This window comes from Chlorocebus sabaeus, chromosome 5 (assembly GCF_047675955.1).
Source record: "Chlorocebus sabaeus isolate Y175 chromosome 5, mChlSab1.0.hap1, whole genome shotgun sequence".
Classification (NCBI taxonomy): Eukaryota; Metazoa; Chordata; class Mammalia; order Primates; family Cercopithecidae; genus Chlorocebus; species Chlorocebus sabaeus.
This window is the reverse complement of record NC_132908.1, coordinates 79,619,333-79,638,585: the sequence shown is the minus strand read 5'-3', so window position 1 is coordinate 79,638,585 and position 19,253 is coordinate 79,619,333. Positions and strand designations below refer to the sequence as shown.

The 19,253-nt window shown below is 41.1% G+C and overlaps 1 protein-coding gene and 1 long non-coding RNA gene across 3 annotated transcripts in view; one reads left to right on the top strand and one right to left on the bottom strand.

The window, feature by feature from the left end:
* CDH13 (cadherin 13) overlaps nt 1-19,253 on the bottom strand; it is a 1,174,890-nt gene that overhangs the window by 789,257 nt on the left and 366,380 nt on the right. The window lies entirely within an intron of this gene.
* The window catches only part of LOC140711758 (uncharacterized), a 41,834-nt gene continuing 34,996 nt past the window's right edge, over nt 12,416-19,253 (top strand). Inside the window, exon 1 of the long non-coding RNA XR_012093050.1 lies at nt 12,416-12,586. This is a non-coding gene — a long non-coding RNA (uncharacterized lncRNA). The remainder of the gene's footprint in view (nt 12,587-19,253) is intronic.

Here is a 19,253-nt window from a genome sequence, read left to right as displayed (position 1 = left end):
TACATAATCTGGTTTTCTCACCCTCTGCTGACTTATATCTTCTCCAATACACTAGCCACACTCCGGTGTCACGGCCTTTGCAATTTCATTCCTTCTATCTAGACAGTTTTTCCTCCACATACCTACACGGCACATTCCCTCACCTCCTCCCAGTCTCTGAATGCCCCTTTTCAGTAGCATCTTTCCTGACGATCACTCCACTCACAATCAAACCTCTTCCCCACTTATTCTGCTTTGTGATTCTGTTACATTGATCACAACCCAACACTGAATACATTTTATTTGTTTATTGCCCGTCTGCACCAAGCTAGAATGAACACATCCCAAAGGCAGGGGTTTTTGTCCATCTAGTCTATTGTACTAATCTCCTGTGGCTGCTATAACAAACCATGTAAGCTTTGTGGCTTAAAACAACAGAAATTTTTCTTTAGCAGTTCTGGAAGCTGCAAAATCAAGATGTTGACAAGACGACACTTCCTCCATAGGTTCTAGGGGAGATTCCATCCCTTGCCTTTTTCACCCTCCTGTGGCTCCAGGTGTTTCTTGGCTTTCGGCCACATCACTCCAAGAGTTGTCTCCGTATTCATATGGCCTTCTCCACCTTCTGCTGTGTTGTTCCTCTGTGTGTCTCTTAATAGGACACATGTCATTGGTTTTAGGGCTCACCCAGATAATCCAGGTTCCTCTCATTATGAGATTCTTAACTACATCTTCAAAGACCCCTTTTTCCAAAGAAGGTCACAATCACAGGTCCCAGGGACGAGGATGTGGACGTATGTTTTTGGGGCCGACATTCAACCCATCATATCCACTGTTGTATCTTCAGTGCCTAGAAGACAGCATGGCACGTTGAGGTGCTCAGTTCACATTTGTGGAATAAATGAATGAGTCAAATACAAACAGTCCCCGGAATGTGGTTGGAACTTTTAAGGTGAGCTCCTTTTTTGTCTTCCCTTTTCTATCATATGATATTCCTGAGGTGTACAGCTCTCCTGAGACAAATTTACTGAAACAGTAATTGCACATTCTGCCCACTTGGAAGGGCTTCCCATAGCTCCCCCAGTCAAAAGTGATCTTCTCCATCATGTGTCTTGAGCCTGGATCCCACCACCTGGACAGGACTCATTGACATGCACAAAACATCCTTTACATCAAATGTCCTCTGGGTCAGAGCCAATCATCCGTAGGTGTAAATGGCCACACAGAACTCCTTCTGACAAGAGAAGCAAAATGTGAGATTCGCTTCTCAGAGTGGCACATCCATTAACATGGCTGCCAGATAATTCCTTAGAACTTTACTGATTTACATAAATACCTTCCAGTCAATTTCTCTTTTTTTAAATTAAAATGAAAGTGGCAGCTCCCTGGTTGAGGCCCTGGACATGGTCTGGCGGCTCCGTTTTCATGTGAGCAATGGCATTTTGAATACTGGCCCATTGGAGCAGGAAGAGATGAAAAAATATCCATTATCATTATTGGTCACTATTTGCTTGAACATGCTGAATAACCCTCACTTGAATGCACAATAAACTCATTTAAACAGGTTGGAGGAATTCACACCAATGCAACACTCTTGTGCTAAGTGGCTCCAACAGAAGGCTAGAAATGCATTCTCAATTGAAAGAATGACTTAAGAAGATGGAATTGCTAAGCAAACGTAAGTTACTTGCCCCCTCTGTGCAGATTTCTACGCTATGTGGTCACCACAGGGTTTTCTTAGAATAAATATAAAGTCATCTTTTTCTTCAAGGGACTTATGGTCTACTAGAAGATCATGACAATATTCTCACATAAACAGATTAAAAGTAGTTAAGTAGAGCAGTAAGAATTCACAAAGGAAGTTCTATGTGTTTTTCAGGAGAGAAGTGATACATCTGGATGGTAGTAAAATCAGTTGAGGTTTGAAAGGGGAAGCTGAGAGTGAAAAGTGCTGAGGAAAAAGAGAAAAGCAAATAGGCATAGAATGAGTAAGCTGTCCCTCAAGTAACGTTCTGTCCTTAAGAGATAAACTCGGGGTTGGGTAACATGGCTCACACCTGTAATCCCAGCACTTTGGGAGCCCAAGGCGAGTGGATCACCAGAGGTCAGGAGCAAGACCAGCCTGGCCAACATGGTGAAACCCTGTCTCTACTAAAAATACAAAAAATTAGCCAGGCGTGGTGGCGGGCGCCTCTAATCCCAGCTACTCGTGAGGCTGAGGCAAGACAATTGCTTGAACCTGGGGAGGTGGAGGTTGCAGCGAGCTGAGGTCATACCTTGGCACTACAGTCTGGGTAACAAGAGCAAAACTCTGTCTCAAAACAAAAAAAAAAAAGCTAAACTTATGGATGTTCCTAGGGACAAGGCATTTACATAGAATTGCCCAACAGATGTAAAAATGACTGACATGTACTGAGCACTTACCAGGTACCAAACGCTCTGCAACATCCTCCACCCTGTATAGACCAGGGTTTCTCAGTCACAACATTACTGACATTTTGGGCAGGATATTTTTTTGTTCCGTATGGATGTCTTAAGCATTGCAAGATGTTTAACAGCGTCTCTGAATTCTACCCACAAGATGCCAGTAGCATCCCCCGGCTGTGACCACCAAAAATGTCATTAGACACTGCCAAATGCCCTCAGGGGGTGAAATTGTTCCTGGTTTAGAGCTACTGGTGCACACTCTTTTATCCCATCTGCTTCTTGAAGGACCGCAGAGGCAGTGTCATTAGCCTCATCTTATTGACGAGGAGATAGATATACGGAAACGTTAAATATGTGCTGGACGACAGCTGCTGGAAAGGGGTCCTTGCCCTTTGGAATATATAGTGCAAATTGTGTTTTTAAACATGTCATTTGCTTTCATACTTATACAGTTTTTATTGTACAGAAGCATTAAAATTTTATGTAGCCAATGATATCAATTTTCAGCGTATTTTAACTTTTGGTGACATGCTTAAACTGTGCCTGACCATAGATTAGAAAATAATCACTTCTGATTGATTTTTTTTCCAGTGTTTTACGGTTTCCTTGAACACGTATCTTGGTACCATCAAGAATTTATTTTGATGTAAGGACATATCTGTATACATAAACATGTGCTATGTGGCTATGTGATATTTCTTCCCTGTTAACAGAATTGAACAGGTAAGAACAAGTGGTATTCTCTTAAATCCTATTATTTGGAGTTTATCATACAACATTTTGGTAAAATTTCTTCAGGTCACCTCCCTGTGGTTATGTGCAACAAGAGTTGAGCCGTAGGAGCTTTGGGACTGACAAAGGAGAGGGAAAAAAAACCTTAAATGCTAGTAACATTAGAAAGTATCTACAATAAGGAAGTTGAAAGAGAAAAGGGGGCTAAATGGAAGTTACAAGATACACGGTTAGATAAGAAGGCAAGTCAAAAGAATGTAACATAATGAAAAACAAGAAGAGGGATGCTTTCACCATAGTGATGCACTTCAAGTATCAAATGCGGGAAAGTTTCTGCTGATGGAACCTGGAAGAATATGCGTTTTGGTGTCTGAAGGGATATTCTTGGGAGGATAGAGTGAGGAGTTAACTGTGAAACTTGATTAAGATAAATATTCATGTGCATAACGAAAATTATAGCACAGAGAGTGAAAACTTCTTTATCAGGAAAAGTGTTGGTGAAAGTTAAAAATGAGAAGGGGCAGTATCTGCAAAAAAAAAAAAAAAAAAAAAAAAAAAAAGGGATCAAGGGGGAAATTACGTGGCTGGGTTTCTTAAGTTAGGCTTAAGAGGTACATGAATGAGATTTAGGGGAGCCTGTGAAATCCCTAAGACTATATTGAAGTTTTGTTTATATGTATATGTTATTCTAAGTATATGGAACACATTAAATCCAATTATGAATAAGTGCTGATAACTACTTGTCAGAGGACAAGGCCAATGTCTGCTAATTCGTAGTAGAGGAGAATGACCCAAGAGAAGGATCTAGATTGGAAGGCTGAGAGTGGCATGAGATATTGGATGGAACAAGGTCCAAGCAGAGGTAAGGACAGATGAAGTCAAGAGTATTTCCTGGACAGAAAAGTCTAGTCCTGAGATCTCATTTGTTTTATCATCATACTTTATCATTACCAAGAAGACAGGTTGTCCAGAAAAAAAGTTACATGTCACTCTACAAAAACAGGACAAAACAAAACAAAATAGAAAAGCACTTCACCAAAGTGATATTCCTGCTTATTTATGGAAGTTGGAAATGCTTTTTTGCTATGTTCTTTCTTTCTCTTTTGTCAAAATGTCCTCAGTTAATATATGCTGATTTTTAAAATTACATAAGACACAAGATGTTATTAAAATCAATGCATTAATGTGTCTTAGAAAATAGTTATTCTAGGGAAAATGATACAAGCAAAGTGAGTATCTTAGGAAGGTCTGTATGGCGAAATATAAAAAGTTCCAGGCTCAGGAGACAAACGTGGATGTCTTTGAAGCCATAGAAAGGACAGGATTATGTCAACCTACAAAATTTGAGCTGTTCACCAACTCTGCCATGAACTGACCATGACTGTGAGTGCTCAACTCTGAGATTCTCTTTCTCTATTTGTGAAATACAACACTGATGTCTTCTATACAGAGTTTCTAAGTAGGTTAGATATATTATTTATACGAGTGCATACTTAATAAATGCACATACTTAGAGTTCTACTAGTATCAGATTCACCTTAGCTGACACTGTTAGCCTGATAAGAACTGCAACTGGTAGTTAATCTCTTTGACTCGCTACCATTTAAAAATAGCCCAGAAAATGATAGTGAATATTTAATGTTGTGACAGAAACTTACCTTAGAAGCTAGATAGACTGCTGAACTTCTATGTTAGATATATCTGAGCTCAAATCCCAGCTTTTCCACATATTAGCTATGTGACTGTGGAAAAATCTCTTGGGCCCAGTATTTTCATCTATAAAATGGGGATAAAAAAAACTTGGGCTCAAACTGGTTTTATCAAGTATAAAATAAGATTGCCATTAGCTGAGACATCTGGGTGGCATTAGGGGGAGGTGAACAGAATGTATTATGCATGTACAGGACCTTTATTTAAAATGTTGACATTTGTTTACCATGGATTTTTGCATTAATTTTTATTTTTATAAAATATTGCATTAAATGTTATTTACTTTGATTACTGAGTTTTTTGGTATCCCTTTAAATTTTGACCCAAAGACAGTACCTCATTCACCTCACTCTAGTCCTAGCCCTGAAGCCAACAATTAGTGAAAACGTATTAGGGTCTATCACAATACTGAGCACTGTGATTTTACACATTTGCTTGTTAGTAAAATGTTTAGCACGATACCTAGCCCAGAGTAAGGCATTATCATCATTACCACCCATTACCATCATCATCACCATCACCCATCATCATCACCACCATCATCACCATCACTATCATCACCGTCATCACCACCATCAGCATCACCATCACCACCATCATCACCACCATCCTCATTACCATCACCACCATCACCATCACTATCATCATCATCACCACCATCCTCATTACCATCACCACCATCACCATCACTATCATCATCATCACCACTATCACCACCACCAACATCACCATTACCACCACCACCATCATCACCATCACCATCACTATCATCATCATCACTACCATTACCATCATCACCATCACCATCATCATCACCATCACTATCATAATTATCATTACCATAATAATCACCATCACTACCATCATCATTACCACTGTCATTACCATCACCACCATCACCATCACTACTATCATCATCATCACCATCACCACCAGCAGCATCACCATCACTACCATCATCATCACCACCATCATTACCATCACCACCTTCACCATCACTACTATCATCATCATCATCACCATCATCATTGCCATCACCACCATCACCATCACCATCACTATCATCTTCATCACCACCATCACCATCATCATTACCCTCACCATCATCATCATCACCATCACTATCGTAATTATTATTACCATAATAATCATCATCACCATTGCTACCATCATTGTCATCATCATTACTCTCATTGTGATTTTCTAAGATATCCTAAATAAATTTCCTAATATTTCCAAGTTGCAGTTGCCTCATTTTTATTACAAGGCTAATATTGCCCCCTTATAAGGTGTAAAACTTAAACAAGGTTGTTTTTGTTGTTGCTATCATTAATGTTTTTGCTGATTTCAATGTATGACCTGACTCCACAGCAAATCCAAAGAGTGCTTGTCAAGAAATCAGACATTTCTAATGAACATGGAGACTAGCCAGACAGAGAGATAAAGCAGGACCATGCTGGATCCTGGGCTGGCTTTTGCACAGCTGCCTAAGATCTTCACACAAAGAAGCATGTACTGTTCTCAGAGCTGACATTTCCATGGTCATAAAGCTCAGTGTTGTTCCAGTTCAGGAAGCTGATGAGTCATGGGGTAGAGGCCGTCGGAAGAGGAAGGAGGCTTACTCTTTTTTTTTTTGCCTTACATTTTCATTACTTCTCAGCTGATTTTCAATATACAACAGGAAAGGAATATAATGACCTCCTACTCACTGTCCCACCCAGAAAACCTCAAATGACTAATTGCCTTTTTTCCTAAAATGGAAGAGTTATTTCATCTGCCTGAAGGTTTTACTTCCTTCTGCTATGCTTTTTCCCGGTAAGCCTTTTAATCTTGCAAAGCACAGCCATATAAACAAACAAGGGAGAAAACAGGAAGATGGAAACTTTCCAAGTTATCCCACTTTGAATCTCACTTGACAAACAGGGACGCATGGTTTTGATAAAGGGTGTGAGGATTGTGATTTGACCTTCCACTTGCCACTGCGTAAAATGTAAACACAATGTACTTTCTCACAATTAAAAGGTATCGATTCCCCAGCAGCTCATGAGGGGGCTGAATAATCTTTCTCCTCAATGGATGCAGCATGATCCCTGTTATCAACTAGTTATATCCAATCAGAAGTAAACCATGCCAAGCTGGGTGGGGCAATGCAACGGCTTTGCGCTTTCAGAAGTTGTATAAGTGGGGAGAAGTATCGCATCTATTTTGACAATAGTTGTTTGGTGTGTTTTTACGATACACCGTGGTGTTATAATAGGCGATATCAGATTCAGTAGTTTAAAGTAACAAGAACATTTTTCTCCCTTATTTAAGAGTCTAGGTTGGCAGTCCAGAATTGGAATGGTGGCTTGATGGTATTGGGGATGCATCCTGTTGCTATGCCATCTATTCCATGTTACCCTTTTCAGCTTAACTGAAGATTGATTCACCACCATGTCTGTGTTTCAGCTGAAGAAGGGAAAAATAGGAAGGGAAAATAGATTTCCTAAGTCTCAAAGGCATGGATTAATGTGCAAACATCACACCCACTAGTGTCTTATTGGCCATCACCCTGTTCCATGGCCACACCTAGATGCAAGGTGGCTGGAGAAAGTAGTCTTTAGCTGAGTGACCATGTGCCCAGCAAAATTTGCTATTGCAAAACGGAGGATGGCTATAGTGGGATTCACTATGAGTTCTGGCCACAGTTGAGTTGAATAAATGTTTCCCCTAGAATGGAGACAGCATCCTAGTTGGGGTCCCTCCATCCCTGAGCCACTTGGGTTGTGATGATAATTGATAGTGGTGATTAAAATGACAGGAATAAAGATAGCAGCAGCTAACATTTACTCACTTCTTGCTTTATGCCTCTTTGTACTAAGTGCTTCGTAAACATTACACATTCTATCTTCAGGATAATTCTACAGGATCAATAGTATAATTATCCCAATTTTACCCATGAAGAAATGGAGCTGCATCAAGTTCAGAAACTTGCCCAAGGTCATGTAACTAGCATGTGGCCAAATGAAACCCATGTGTCTCTATGTCCAAAGTTATTCTCTTAACCATGTTACTCAGGTATTAACAGTTGTCTGAGATGCGTCAGTATTTCACAAAACTGAACTAAACTGACAAAGTTCCCCTTAACCAGATAATCTGAGCCAGCTAAGAAGTGTTTAGGGCTTGAACACTATCAATGTAGATATCAGTGTAGATTGGTTGCTTCATTTGTTAAAGACTAATAAGTTTTTCTTCCTTACAGAGAACTTGATTAATTTTTAAAAAGAGGGAAAATGAATGAATATTTATTAAGGGCAATTTGTTCAGTATATCAGCTCTTTCTAAACATGGCTTCCAGAGTGAGAGAGAAATAACCAAAGGGACCATTAGTTGAGTAAAGTTTGGGAGATTAGGATGAAAGGCTACGCTCTCCATGGTGTCTTTGCTGGTGCTGATAGAAGCCCTAGAAGAGCAGAGCAGGGAAATCCCTGCCCCTTCCTAAAGGTGGCGGGGGGTCTCAGGCACCCTGCTGAGGCTTGATGATGCTGAATCAGTGAGCAACATGGAATGTGGGGCAGTCTAATGCAAGGGTCAAGATGTACTAAGTCATGATGAGGAGGAGTTAGAGATGTGGGTCTCTAGCAATAAAGAGCTCCATCCAAGAACTGAACAGAAAAGCTAAGCCAGTGAGCATGATGCACAAAGGATGGGTTCTGAGGTGCAGCTGCTGTCGTCTTCATGCATCAGCACATTAAAATGTTTGGGAAGAGAAGGGGAATAGAACATCCCTCCCCTCCCCACAAACAGATGGGTAATTAGATGGAGGGTGGGAGCCAGATGCTGTACTTCCCCTGAGACCAGCACCAGAGGGAATGGGCTGGCTCTGCAGAAGACATTTCCGTTCCTGAAAAGGGATATAATGATGGGGAAAGAATCAGGACTTTAGGATCTTGCAGGGAGGGGTAACAACGGAGGGGGAGTGCGTCCTTCTTCCATATTAATCCTCTGCAGCCCCCTCTCTGTGCACTAAAGAACCAAGCGCCAGGTGAGCACTGTGCTTAAGGGATTCCAACTGACTATAACCCTGTCAAAATGACATTTCAGGAAAACCTGCTTGTTAGATCCTGCCAGCGCTATGTCTGCTGGTGTTTGTTTCAGTGGCCTGTTTTCTGTGTTTTTTGGTACAATGCTATAGACGCTTCCCCAGAGGTGTAAGAAGTGCTCAGCTAAGTCCCATCTGACAAGCAGCATCCTCTGAACTACAAGACACAGTCTGATATAACATGTCTTTAATGTTGACTCAGCTGCAATTATTTGCTATTAATCCAAAACAGATTCTTACAGAAAACTTCTTCAAACATTGCCCAACGCTACTTCACAATGATGATGAATTTGGGCTTGGCAAAGAGGCTGGTGAGGAAGTCTAAGATCAGTTCCTACAGTCCTCATGGGGTCAACTGACACACCTCTCTCACCCTGGACCATTCTTTGTTTTTTTCAACTGAGTCAAAAGCCAGTGGTAACTCAAAACCTGCAACAACTTAAATCAGTAGTTTAATGAGCTCACGTATTTGTAAGATGTAGAATATTCTCTGAAATCAAGAACAGCAGTATAGGCAGCACCAATGCTCTATGGTGGGACAGCCCAAGACAACTGGAAAGGAGGGAACTTGGGCTACCTTTGGGAGATAAAACGTGAAATTAACCCACAAAGAATAGTCAAAAACTGTTAACAGACGGAAGCAGATATCAAGAGCAGAAAGAGTACAGACAGTTATTAATATATTAACTGAATTAACCTACCTAAGATCCAATGTGGAATCAGAAGATAGGGCCTGGTAAGTCTCGAGTAAACAAACAAACAAAAATAGTTGGCATGGCCCAATGGAAGCCCTGTTTAAGGAAGACTTTGCTTCAGCCAAGAGACTTAGAGTATCCTGAGGCAGATGGACACATGGGGTGGTCTCAGCTAAAGGTCATTAAACCTGCAAGCCTGAGTCCTTCTGTAGCCAAGGACATGCCTAATCAGCACCTTCATTTTTACCAATAATTTGATTATCTTCTCAGCATGAATTGATTTTCTGTTCCTCTGAACTTCTTCCCATTATTGCTTAATTTTTATGGGGTCAACTACTTATTATTGTCTTTATTTCAAAGTAGACTTTAATCTGCTTGATGCCAAGAACCATAGAGTAACTTTTATATATATATATATATATAACCCTCTTTTCATGTAGTACTGAAATTAAGCATTTGCTTTAAAAAAATGTATTTATAGGCTAATTTTAAAACAGAACAATTTATTGATCATACAAACATTTAGTTAAAGCTTTTTGACCTTGGGGTATTGTTCCAGAACACTGCAGAATTCTAGAATGTTCGATTATCTCTAAAGTTCTGAATTATATCCCCACCCTGCCCCTTGACTGGTTGTTAACCAGTCTCTCTCCACACAGAGCACAAAGTCTCACTGACATGAAACTCTAACTTAAATATGTTTTTTATATATACATATATTTAACTTTGATTGTATATATCAAAATCCCCATTTGATGGAGTCTTGAAAATTGACTTTTAAAACATTTACAAACATCCTTGGTGATTCTGATGCCCAGGAAAGTTTGAGAACTGCTGGTTTCAGGCCAAGCTCTTCATTTCACAAATAAGGATACTGAAACAGATAAGGCCATGCTTGCCCAGCTAGCTCGCAACAGAGGCTGGGCTAGGACATACTTTGACATAGTACTGGTCTCATTCTGAAGTTTACCACTTCCTATTAAAGCATGAGGAAGTCATGTCCTTAATGAGGTTAATCAGTGCCATTTCACCTCTATGAAATATTCTTCTACTTCCTCAATGCTCCTTTCAGTGGAACACAATCTGCTAGAAATGGTTTCCTCATCCTTTTCTGAAATTTTTGACATGATTGACCCTCCAGCTCATACACTACCTTCTTTTTGATTAATGGAAAAGGTTCTGGTAAATTTGTATATATCACTTGCATCCTAGATAATGATATAAAGTGGTTTTGTTAAATTGGCAGAACTAAAGTTTTAAATTTCTCCTTCCCTCTTCCTCAACCATGTTCAAGGCTAAGATCAGCTGTGCTCAAACTTCTATAATTCTCTCAGTTTATAGACACAATCGTTTTTATTGCCAAAATCAGCAGTCCTTTGAGTTTCACTGTGCCACGCGCAATGTTCACATCAGCAGTTGCTTGAGATTACCGTGCCCTCAGATCATGACTTGCCCTTTGATCACTTATTTGGCCACCCACATGTTGAGGGAAAGTTTTATAAATTATGTCCTGGAGGTTGCCGTGAGATGAGGGATTGCAGTAGTCTGGTTGTTTCATAAGAGCTAAATTGGACTTGGGCAGGAAAGAGATGAAAAGCCAGACTGAACAAGGGCCTTGCAGTTCATGGCATATGAAGTGAAGGAGTTGAAATCTGCGTTAAAGATAAATCAACATAAGGCTGGCCAATTTATATCAAAATTCTACATCTTCCCCCTTACTAGAGAAATGTTAAGAGGAAGACATATTAAAATATGTACTTTTAAACTATTTCATTTTTACCTTAAATTTGTCTTTCAGCAGTAAAAACCAAAATTATTGCAAATGTGACCCATGTAATACCTAACAAGAGTATGTGATCAATTTTTCAGTTGAATGTGTCATTAATAATGAACTCTTGGTAGATGTGCTGCTATTAGTTTGAAATAGTTTTCTAGGTCATCTAAGTTGTCACTGTTGCTTCGGAGAAGGCCATTGTGCAAGGTGTTGTGATCAGGTGTGCTTCTAGTCTTTATCAAATCAAGGATGGCAGGTGCACGGCAGAGATGCTACCACCACTTCCTCATGCCCTATCTCTGGTAGGCACCACTACTGCCCTCTTTTCCAATGAGACCAGTATGGTTTCAAAATTGTTCTCAAACCAGAGCCATTGAATAGTGCCAGCACATGAAACTAAAGCCCTTTAATTCTTGAGTCAATACATGTATGAGCCTTGGTGCTGAAATCTGATAAGAAAGTCTTCATTTTAAAAAGATATGCCATGGGGCACAGTGGCTCACACCTGTAATCCCAGTACTTTGGAGGCCAAGATGGATCACTTAAGGCCAGGAGTTCAAGATCAGCCTAGGCAACAGAGCAAGACCCCATGTCCACAACAAATAAATAAATAGCTGGTCCTGGTGGCATGCACCTGTAATTCTAGCTACTCCGGAGGCTGAGGTGGGAGAATCACTTGAGCCCAGGAGTTCAAGGCAGCAGTGAGCCATGATTGTGCCACTGCACTCCAGCCTGGGTGATAAAGTGAGACTCTGTCCCAAAGAAAAACCCAAACCAAAAAACCCACACAAATGGCAAGAAAGATATGGAAACTTTTGGCTTCCTTGGCTAGACTGCCATCCAAGTGATGTGAAATCCTGAACGTAAGTCCACGAGGGACCCAGGTGAACCCACTCACAAGATGGCTGTACCTAGAAAGATGGGACAGTTTGGTAGGCCAAGATGAGTGGGAACCACAGTAATGTATTCCTGTTTCCTCACTCCTGAGTCATTCCAAGGGAAATATAAAGATGATGTCATCCTCCTTGAAATGTAGTTTGGATGTTTTTTCTAGGATCCTTGTTTTTCTACAGAACAAGAGGCTATCCATTCCAAAGGTGAACTTTGAGAATGCTGAATTCTAGAATGATTGGCAGTTGGCTCTCTGACTTCTAGTCACTAGAGATTGGGGTTGGAACACAGATAAGGGTAAGTTGTTTCAGGGGGAAGGGGGAGGTTGCAGAGAAAAAAAAAATCATGATGTGATCCAGTATATAGATATTTCACTGAAGGGCTGAAATAAGAGAATTGGCTGACAAGAAAAGACTCTGGGCTTCAAAAAACCTTGGAGACAAGAAATAGCTATTGAGGAGAGTCGGTAAAAAAAAAAAAAAAGTGGGGGGACTTATGAGAAATTTGCTAAGCAGTTGTTGAAGAGAGCCGGGACTGGAGAGAATTTCTATAATTAGATCCCAGGGATTTTAACGAGGGCAGCTTCATTAAGAAACAAAGGGATAAAACTAACATCTAAATGTAAATCACATTGCTTGGTTAAAGAGTCACTGGCCAGGATGGGATGAAAACAAGTCACTTCTGGATTGGTGGGTTAATCTAGAAGAGTCAGCATTGAGAACAGAAGCAGGCAATATCCTGCACCTTGAGTACAGCATGACTGCTGAGATTTCTTCATCCTCTGCACTAATAGAGAAAATTAAAGCCTCCACTGCATCACTGGTCCACACAGCCTCATCTAGGCTCTGGGCCTAGAGAAAGTGCCAGAGAGAAACAAACAAAAAAAATTGTACAAACAAAAAAAATTGACATGACTGGATTCCCAGCCTTCAGGCACCACTTTGCTGGTCACCCTTGCCATTGCCTCACCCAGAATAAGTTTATAGGATCCTGATATTCTTGGGACACGTGGCTTCTTCATCTCCCTATCCCTCTCCAACTCACACTGCCATGTCAAAGGCAGAACAGAACCTCCACAGTCAGCTAAGATTCAAAATCAGTGATTACTAACACGAAAGGTAATATGAAGTGCAAACTATATACTTGTCTAGGACACCCAGGAATGCAGACTTATACTTGTGAGTGATGTCAACATAATTAGGCCCCAAAGACAGCCCCATTCCTTGGGGTCTTCTTCCTTTTTCAGCTACTCACAGTGCCATGTTCCAGGTAGCGTTGGATACCCATACAGTCTTCATTCTCTCTCTCCCTCTCCCCTTTGTCTGCTTTGTACATTTTTGAAAGTTGATTTTCTCTGTGTAAGTGCAGGCCTTACCCTATATTTCAATTTCAAATTAATTTAGTAGTTCACTCTTTCATTCTTTAATAAGTTAATTTATTTATCTAATGTCCATAGGGCTCACTTAGGTCTTTGGCACGGGAGATATAAAAAGAAATCAGACAATGGAGGCTTCAAGGAGTGCAGAGTCTCACATGGAACGTTCCGACCTGATGTCCTCTCTGTCTTTGGCTTTCATCAGCAGAATACCTCCTATCTTGTGAGACACAGCAGTCTCCTGAGAGAGCAGCCAGTCTCACTCCTGAATCTACCCTTCATTACTCGCTCTTTTCTTTCTTTCTTTTTCTTTTTTTTTTTTTTAAAGATGGAGTTTCACTCTGTCTCCCAGGCTGGAGTGCAGTTGTACAATCTTGGCTCACTGCAACCTCCGCCTCCCAGGTTCAAGCAATTCTCCTGTCTCGGCCTCCAGAGTAGCTGGGATTACAGGCATCCACCAACATGCCTGGCTAATTTTTGTGTTTTTGTGGAGACGGGGTTTCACCATGTTGGTCAGGCAGGTCTCGAACTCCTGACCTCAGGTGATGTGCCCGCCTCAGTCTTCCGAAGTGCTGGGATTACAAGCATGAGCCACCATGCCTGGCTGATTACTTAGTCTCTTTATGGACATTTTCAGCTCTGCTAGAAGCTTCCACATTCTTCAAGCTCTGCCTCTATAACTCCAGCCTCCAATATCTCTACTTCACACTAGGGGTCACCATACTTATCCTTCCACCTTTCATTGATTTGCCAAGAAAAAAAACAAAAAACATTCCCTCAACTCTCCTCACCTCAGATGCCCCCAATGCATTTCATTCTCTAAAGGCATTTCTTTATATTAAAAAGAACACATGTGTGTGCATGCATACATATATACCACACACATATGTGTGTTCACACATACACTACATGCATATATGCACACATACACCACATATGCATGTACACACACGCCCCTGGGTTATATTGCTTTGGTTTTGGCCTAGCTGCCTTTTTTCCTCATCAGTCTTCAATGATTGAGGAAGGTTTTTGCTACAAGATGTAAAAACATAGCTGTACTTCAATTGGCAGTGGCAGTATCATGCTCTGGCAGGGAGTGCTCTGCTGGGAGGGTAGTGTTCCAGCCAGCTAGTGTAGGAAACAATGAGACAAGGCAGTGTTGACTCATCAGATCATGATGAACACTTCAAAGGGAGAAAGACCTCTCTGTGCTGGATCGAGGTTATCTTTCCAAATCCCAAGAGGCAGAATCACAAAGCAAGAGATGGGGCAAGCGAACACAAAACCCTTGAGTCTCTAAGCAATAGTAAAACCCACAGACCCCTGCTGAAGATTGCAGCCATAGGGAATTCCTTGCATGGTCCTTACAATCTTCATGATTGACCAGCAGCTTAAAAAGAAGCCTTTTAAAACTGGCTGATTCATGGCCTGGCATGGTGGCTCATGCTTGTAATCCTACCATTTTGGGAGGCAGAGGCGGGCAGATTGACTGAGGTCAGGAGTTTGAGACCAGCATGGTCAACATAGTGAAACTCCGTCTCTACTAAAAATACCAAAATTAGCTGGGTGTGGTGGTAGGTGCCTGTAATACCAGCTACTGAGGAGGCTGAGGCAGGGGAATTGCTTAAACCTAGAAAGTGGAGGTTGCAGCGAGCCAAGATCGTGACACTGTACTCCAGCCTGGGAGACAGATCAAGTCTCCTTCTCAAAGTCTCAAAAACAAACAGACAAATAAAACAAAACACAAATTGGCTGATTCATGCCACCAAGGCATGTCATATGATCTCTGCCCAGTAGACAGAAAGGTAGCTAATTAATGCAACAGAATCCTATCTTTTTGGGGAGTTGAAGGGATACAGCAGTAATTGGAAGGACCAAAGAAGACAGGGAAGTTGAATCATGAGTATATTGATGACCACAGAGGAGGGAGCAACGGAGGCTATTTCTGGGAAAATGGCAAGGTGACCAGTGCTACAGCTGCTCCTCACTAATTCAGTGTCCTCTCCATAAACATTTCCTGAGTAGCCATTTTGTGTCAGGCACTTTCCTGCCTGAATGCTTTTTGTCCCTGAGGAGTGAATCCCCAAATTCTAATTCCATCAAGATAAGATGGAATAGATGGGATAAGTGTCTCCTTACATGTTCTCTGTCCCCTTTCCATAGACTTAATTCACCCAAACCAGGTGAGTCTGTTCTACATGACTTGAAAGTACCTAACTCATACAAATTTAAAAGCACTGGGAAATTTGGAGTTCCAGGTGTGATAGAATGAGATATGATCTTAATTCTTCGCCCATTTGCAGTATTTGTAAACATTCATCACCTTGCCGTGGTCTTACAGTTGGGTTATCCTTGTAACTTAGTTTGACCAGCAGGTACTATTGGATGTAGTTCAAGCAAAGGCTTGAGATGTGTTTGTGTGGTTGGGCTTGCCTCTTTTATTTCTGCTATCCCTAGAAAAATAAGAGACACAGGGAGCAGACCTTAGCCCAACCCATAGTTTAGAGTTAAGCCCAGCAGAGGCCCAGCTTAGAGCAGCCACATTCCAGATAACACTCGGGTGTGTACGCCAGAAATAAACGCTTGTTGTGGTAAACGACTGAAATATTGCAGTGTTTTTGACCCAGAGGGCAATAAGAAATCTGAGAGAATCGGCAAGCTAGAGATTCTGAAAAAGGGCTTTTGTGACAATGACTTTTACATTCACAGTTTGCATGGTAGGTATTTGATAAGCATTTTAAACAAAGCAGCTTGGTTTTGATTGCATCAAATGTCAAAGGTTTGTCATTGACCTCAACATAAGCCAGTTCTGGGGCTCACTCTGGTTGCCAAGTGTTACTCAGGCTCAGACGTACCAGTATGAAAATTCACAGCATCCTAGGTCCAGTATTAGTCTCTACAGAGTGCCTGGCTGAACTTGCAGGCACAGATTGCATTTACACATTGTCTTACTTTGTCCCACAACATCTCTACAATAAGGGTAAGAGTATTACTATATTACTGTATTCATTCTTACATTGCTATATAGAAGTGTCTGAGACTGGGTAGTTTATAAAGAAGAGAGGTTTAATTGGCTCATGGTTCTACAAGCTTTACAGGAAGCATGATGCCAATGTCTGCTCTGCTTGTGGGGAGGCTTCGGGAAGCTTCCAGTCATGGTGGAAAGTGAAAGGGAAGCAGGCACTTCACATGGCTAGAGCAGAAGCAAGACAGGGCAAAGTGGGAGGTGCTATGTGCTTTTAAATGACCAGATCTCATGAGAACTCACTCACTATCATGAGGACAGTACCAAGAAGATGGTAGTAAGCCATTCAGGAGAAATCTGCCCCTGTGATCCATTCACCTCCCACCAGGCCCCACCTCCAATGCTGGGGATTGCAATTCAACATGAAATTTGGGTGGGGACAAATATCCAAACCATATCTATTACCAACATTTCAGAAAGAAGGAGGCCAAGGTTCAGAGAGGGTGAGGGTCCTGCCCAAGATCTCACATATGAAAAGTAGCAAAAGTGATCTTAAACCCAGATTTGACGACCTCTAAAACCACACGCTTATCTCTGTAGGCCTGAGTGAGAATTTATCTGTAAGAGAAAGGAGGAGGAAAACCACAAATATATCTAATGAATATAGTTGTCATCAAAGCACCATTTATTACCTTCACTGAAACCATCAGATTCTATGTTCGATGGTACTTTATCTTCCTCCAAAAGTAACTACCACGTTTTACTTACTTCAAGATCTCTGAGCAGAGCTCTGCTTTCCCTGCAGAATAGGATGAATCAGCCCTCTAATTTCTTTTTGCTATAATAGAGATGCCTTTCAACTCCCCCTCCTTTAGATTCAAAAGAAGTTCTCCTAAGGTCTCAGAGATACTGATACTACAGTTCCCCGGACACCTGTGCATCCTGAAGAAGTCAAAATACATTAGGATTAAAGAGTTCATATTTTATTTCTGAAAGGATTCCTTTTCAACACTTATGAGAAATACAGCAACTACTATTACTTACTGACCTTATTCAACAGGTCTTGAATTTGACGTTCCCAGTCTCAGTAAGTTAATGATCCATGCGTGCTGTCCTGCTCATCACTGAGACAGGGGCTGGGCACAAAAAGGAGAGGGCATGAAGACACAGGTGTTCTGGCTTTGCAAGAAGTTAAGTAGGAATATTGCAGATGCTGGAGAGCTGTGACAATTGCACTGTAAGTCCCTGGGTAAAAGCAGTGATTATAACATTAGCTAATAGTTATGGAGCACATAGTGTGTTCCAAGCTCTGGGTAAAGTGCTTTATACACACATAGCATAGTATGTGTGTATAAAGCATACTATCCTGAAAAGTACATTTTGACTGAATTGCCTAGGTTTAAATATCAGCTCTATCCTGTTTAGTTGTGCAAGCCTTAGCAAGTTATGTAACCTCTTGATGCCTCCATCTTTTCATCTATAAAGTGGGAATCATAGTGGAACCTACTTCAGACAGTTGTTACAAACAAATGAGCTAATAGATGAGCTGAAATAGTGACTGGCACGTAGCAAGTTGAAAATGAGTGTTAACATCATTACCCCACGTGATAATTTCAATAAATTTAGGAAAAAGGTGTCATTACCATCCTTATTTTACAGCTAAGAAATCTGAGGTTCTGAGAAGTTGAATATCTTATTCAAGATCACTCAGACAATAAGTAGCAGAGCCAGAATTTAAACTCAGTCCTGCCAGATTTGGAGGTACATTGTCTTAAACACATTAAAACAAGCAATTCAACTTCTGATAGCACAACAGATTGCCAATGTGAAGACACAGGTGAATGATGTTTCAAATCTGGAGTGGTTCCGGGAATTTTGTTCAGCAAAGCAGTGTGGTTTTCAAATTACACTGGCTAATTCAATTGCAAGGGAAAGAAAGTTTTAGAGTTTAATCCAGGTTCCTTGTTCTTCCTTTCAAGCCCTTCCCTTGAAATCCAAATTTAGAACATTTGGGGGGTGTTTAATGGCCTCCCATGTGATTCAGGTGACCTGCCAGGTTTAGAAACCTGCTGGGACTTTTGAATTTATACAACTGTCTGAGATGGAAGGTCTGGTGGGCTGCTCAGTCCAGCTTCCCACCCATGGTAGGATGTCCTTGTAGTCTAAGGAAGGTCCTGCAAGACAACAGGGAAGCCTGGAGCCAAGATCAGCTATTGAACGACTTCCAAGATTCCCAGAAACAGATCTGCCTTAGTATCCCTCCCTTGCTGAAGCCTTCAGTGAGGAAAGATAATAAAAAGCATAGCCTCAGCCCAAATGCTGTCATGGACTTCAGAGTGCAGCAGCCTCTGGGGTCATGTGTCAGTCATGTTCCCTGTGGGGGAGGCTCTGGGAGGCATATTCTCAGGGCCGCCATGCTTAGCAAAGGAAACAGCTGATTTAAAGGAGTATCCCTTTCACTCAGGTTCATGGGGGTGTCCATCAAAGCTGTTTTATTTACTTATTCTCACTGAAAGTCGACAGAAAGACTCTTCATTCTTCAATAAATATTGGAAAAAGGAGGGAACATTAGGGCCATTTGTAGAAGGAAGTTCATCAAGACAAGGAACAGAATTAGTTATAGG